Raw genomic sequence first — 5,528 nt, forward strand, 5'->3', positions numbered from 1 at the left:
CTGGACACTGCATTCCCTACAGAGCACCTTGTTACCAAAATTGTGGAAAACTTGGACCAAGTTCAGAGAAGAGCTACTAAAATGATTAAATGACTAAAGGGATCAATTTATAAGGAACTCAGAAATGTTTAGTTAAGTGGTAATTACCCTAAAAAAGGGGTGGTGGATCTGGCATTACATTTGAATTCAAAGCCATAACTGGCAAAGAGGCCTCCTTTCAGGCCTTTGTATTCAGAAATACTTTGAAGAGGGGGCAGAATCTCACTCTTATTTGATACTCAACCATTGCACAGGCTGCTTGGGTGGTATTCACACTCCAGTGTGATGACCTCTACTAATACAGAAGGCAGCATTACTAAAACAGAGAGCTCATTAAGAAAGTTGAAGGATGTGTCAGGAAATCTCTGGAATCATGAGAAGCCTGAGCTGTGAAGGGCCAGTTCCTCCATTCCCATCAAGCACCTGTCCACACCCCATCTCTGATCTCTGCTTGATGGATAGCACAATTTCATTAGAGCTGCCGGCTGAACCCAAGTGTACAGGTCTGTCAGAACTACACTGCTGGGAATGTTGGTTCCTTTAGAACAACAGTTCCCACTTGGCCAAAGAGGAAAATCTAAGAATACCTGTAACTGGGAGGCCAAAAGAGATTACTCCTCAGAGCACCATTTCCCAAAACGTCTTCCAGGTGATGTTACTATGTGTTACATTAAAAAGGAAAGGAGCTAAAAACTGGAATAAATGAAGTTAAACCTTGTGTGTGTGTGTGTGTGTGTGTGTGTGTGTGTGTGTGTGTGTGTGTGTGTGTGTGTTTTCAACAGTAACATCTCTCAGAACTATTAATATGCCCAAGTCTCTTGTGCCTCATGGTAGTGTGCACACTATTTCCAAATGTCCTGTTCTCTAAGCACAGAGTCTTTGTAGCCATAGCCACTTACATAATGCCTTTTGTAATGCTGCACTCAGTAGATGACAATGAAATGTATGAGTCAGCCGAGGTTAGAACTCAGGTATTAAGTCCCAACTCACTCCTCTTACCACCACACTGATATTCTAGGCACTCTTGATTTCCATGAATCTTTATGTCCTATATAAATGAAACAAAGTTTGTTAACTAGAGGCTATAAATCTCAAGTTTGAGGGCCTTCCACTTGCTTGAGGCTTCCCTGGGTGTATGTATAGTGTTGTATTCTTTCTTCTTGGGGAGGCCACACGAAAAGGCATCACCTTCGTGTCATGCAAAACCTGCTGCTACCATATAAGTTAAAAATGACTCAATGGGTTTTCACCAAATTTATAATCTTTAGTAACTGAGAAAGCTGAACTTAAGTTATCGATGTTATGGCATTAAAATTCTCTTTGGATTACTCTGGGGTCACCTTTGAGAGATAGGTATTCATCCTCCTGGGTTGCTAAAATGTAGATCTAAATAAGAACTAAACCTAGGTTCATTATTTGTATATTCTTCATAATTACGTCACCTTCTACTATCTCACGTCTTAGAATTCCTTTATTCCTTTTAAGAAAATTTTCACCTCCACTATTCTGTTTTCTAAAAAAAAACAAGCACCTTACCCAATAATCTAACTTCTACTCTCCCCCCTCTCAATATTTTAAGACTATGAACAGCCACACGGAAATCATCACATTGTAAATGTTAGCACAGTTGGAATTCCTTCTGAAGACCATCAGAAGTTTCTGCATCAACTTTTTCCACAAGTAGGGACTGACATCTTTAAACTTGAATCTACAGTACTGCAATTTGGCATTCCACTTTAATTCTTTAAAAGCTTCATTTATATTGATCTTGTCTTTTGGAATTTCCTGTAGGCTGCCTCAGATAAAATAATTTCCAGCCAAATCTCCATTTTTTCTGCTCTCTACTTTGACATTATTCCTTCAAAATCAAATCTTATTATTTACCCCAAAACAAAAGCACTTTATTACAGAATATTAAATCAATAACATTAACAGACTGACTTTGGTAATTCACTTTACCATGACTGATAAGCCAATGTTTAAGCTTTGACTACTGATACTCAAAGCTTTGCAAATTTCTTCCAGACTATTCATAACTTAACAAGATATTCTAACCGCCACACACAGAAATCACTATTTCAGCCACTTTGTGTCTTAGACCAAGTCAATACTTTACTTTCTCATTTTTCAAATAAACTTACAGCCAAAATTACAATACGACTGATTGTAAGGGCCAAACATTTTACCTTCCTCTGTTTCATTCCCATCATCTTCCTGAGTTGGTGACTGTGAAAATATGCTAAGCCCAAAATAGCAGTTGTGCACCGCCAGGTCAGCCTCAGTCATTTCCAAGCCAAAGGGGAATTGACAGAAACCCCCTTTACAAGTCTAGTGTTTGTAAATATCCAATGAAATGACTTCATTCAGTCAATTATTTCTGGAGAAAGCTGGCAGAATAACATAGTAATTAAACTGCGGACTGGTGGAAACTGTTAAACAGGAGAGGTATTTTGCTCAGCAGTTCTAGTTAATGCTTTTAAAGCATTTTCATTTTTAAAAACGCTTGAAATACTAGTACAATTAAAAGGAATTGCCTCTTCACTGAGAAACACATTTAAAATACTACAGTGGAGATAGCATATGGAAAAGGAATTCTTAAAGCAAGAATTTATTTTAAATATAATGAATTCTGAAGTCAAAACACAGCTGTATCCAAATGTAAGAAGAAAAGACATCCCAAAGCCAGAACATCATGCAGTCAAGACTCAAGTGACTGTGTGCTAGGTATTCACTGTCTGCAGCATATTTTTGCCCTGTCCAGTCTCCCATTGGCTCCTCCAATTGGTGGCCAGCATACCTTGATTCTCATTCATTCATTCATTCAAAAAATTGAGCCCATCAGGCATTGTTCTAATTATGTCTAATGTAGCCATAAACAAAAATACTTCATCACATACCTCTCCTAGCTGCCTAATGGTCATGTGCTAGGAGACAGAGCAAAGTTCTAAGACAAAGTACCAAATTGCAATACAAACGCTAATGGCAAAATCTCTGAATGCTTCCCAAAGTAAAATGCGAACTGTTAAATTACTTGTATCACTTCCTTTTTCAAAGACTCCTGCATACTAATAAATACCATCTATCCTAGTACCTGATGCCAATGATACAAAGGTTAAAAAAGGGGGGCAGGGGGCTTTTAGGCTACCTGTTGATGGAGTAAGAGAAGGTGGCAAAAGTCAAAAACTTAGGGAAGCCAAGCCGGAAAGTTCCAAGGTAGAGTGAAATTGGGAGAGTTAGTGACTAAAAACAGCTTCTGTTACACTTCACAAATACTTCTCATTTCTCTGTCAGAATACATAATATTTCACTCACAAAAGATTCCTCTGGATGAGAAAGCATAATCTTTTGAAAATGCAAATAACACAGTGTGTGAGAGTAAGGAGTCAGTCATTCACACTCTGTTCTTACGAGCTTAAGAATTTAATGAAATGTTTGCCAGTTATTTGTAAGATGAGGAATACTATAAAATCAGAATGGCAGGGTAGTTAAGATCATAGATTCTGGAGCCAGACTGCCTGAGTCTGAATCCTAGCTGCATTACTAGCAAGCTAGGCAAGTTTGCACAACTAAAAAACTAATACCTGAGGCCTGTATCATATATGGGGGTGAGATCCAACTTTATATCACAAGTTGGGAAAAAATCACCTTAAATCTGGTTTAAAGAAATTGAAATTTCCAGAGCACAGGAAAACCAGTCTGTAGAGACAGTCTCTCAACCTAAGGTACAGACGACTCTCACAGAACAAAGACATTCTCTGAATTTAATCTCCCAACAAAATATTATACATCATCTGAAGAAACCCATTCCCTATGAGGGAGAGCCAACAGAAACAGATTTAGAACCTTGCGAACTACAAATTACAGTGTTACACAAATGATGTTATCTTACACTATAATCTTGCTCATGCTTTGGTTCTCATTCAGAGCTAACAAAACCTTTAAAAATGCCGTAACATCTTTGTCTATTAAGATTATTGATAATTCTTGAAATTCAACCCTTGAGCTAAAGAAAGTTTATGTATAAAAAATTTAACATGGGGCATACAATGTGGTTCATTTTTATTAGACGATTTGGATGGCTGGAGTCTACAAATGGGAAACTGACTTAACTACCAGACTGCTATTGATCCCCATCTATTACTTTGAAGCTAATCTGTATCTTGGATTAACCTATTTAGTTAGGTTAAGAAAAACTGGATTAATGTCTCCTCCAATCGTTTTGGGTGGCATTTTAACTTTTAAATGTTGGGGAAATGAGTCCACATTTAAAATGAAGCGCTTGTGCACACCTAGATTTCAGAAACCACTCAAGTTTAAAATCTCTAAGATTATAAGGGAAATTCTGTCCCCTTCTGACCACCTATCTAAACTTGAAATACTCATTTCAACGCTTTTCTTGGTGTAGTAGTTTCAACTTGGTGTGGTAGATACTCCTTTGTTTCAATGTTTAAAAATATTGACACACTAAAGTCCCTTTGGCTTAAAATTTAACATCTTAAAGTGTAAGACAAAATAAACGGTTTTTAAAATGCTAAATTTAAGAGAAATATGAAAAATGGAATAACTGGCCTCAATCACCCTGGTCTATATGTCCTTTGACAACGCTTGCATATTTTAAACTTCAAAATCTTGCTAAAAAATGCGAAAACGAGAGCCCGGGGAGGTTAAGTGTCCAAGGAAGAACCAGAACAATGAAACCGGGACTTCAGGCGGGAGAAGCCTGAGGAATGTTTGCCCACACCTCAGGGCCGGTTTCCATTGCCTTCTCGAACTGTAAAAACAGGCGAGACCATTTTTAACGGGGGAGGTTTAGATGTCTCAGGAGAAGGGTTGCAGAATAGCAAGAATCATTCACAAAACAACATTTCTGTTCACACAACCCAGTCAACAGAAATCTGGGAGACGCTAGAGAGACCCCGTTAAATGTGTCTGTTCCCTTTCCATTAATTATACCCCAGTCCTCTGAAATGTTCCTTCATAATTAAACACCTAATTCTGAACATTTTCTTGAATCAACCTGATGGGTATTTTCAGCGCAGTTTTGAAAGGAACCAATACAATAAGCCAACGAACACACACCTCAGGACCAGGTAGCGGGCTCCGCCCCAGTGAACTGACAGAGGACCCCCCCCCCCCCCCCCAGGCCTTTATGTCCGGCCTTTCGCGCCATCGACTCGTAGCCACTTCCTAACTGCCTGTTTATCTCCACTCTTACCCTCCTCGCTATTTCTCCCCTTATCTCTTGAAGCGATTTACTCAACTATGATAAAGAGACGGGAGAGAGCAGAGCCAGGTCAGGGGAAAGGAATGTCCGCGTGGCCGAGACTTCCTTAGGCAGCTTGTCCGGCACTGCCGTGGGCAGCCTCACACAGAGGCGGTTCCTGCAGCAAGGAAGAGACCTTGGGTCCAAAGCTCGACGCTCTGATTGGTTGACCGGCAGCTGCAGGGGAAGAACCCGGATGTGCCTGGGAAGTCGTGTTGGCAGTTGG

Source organism: Miniopterus natalensis, chromosome 19 (genome assembly GCF_054644295.1).
Source record: "Miniopterus natalensis isolate mMinNat1 chromosome 19, mMinNat1.hap1, whole genome shotgun sequence".
Taxonomy (NCBI): domain Eukaryota; kingdom Metazoa; phylum Chordata; class Mammalia; order Chiroptera; family Miniopteridae; genus Miniopterus; species Miniopterus natalensis.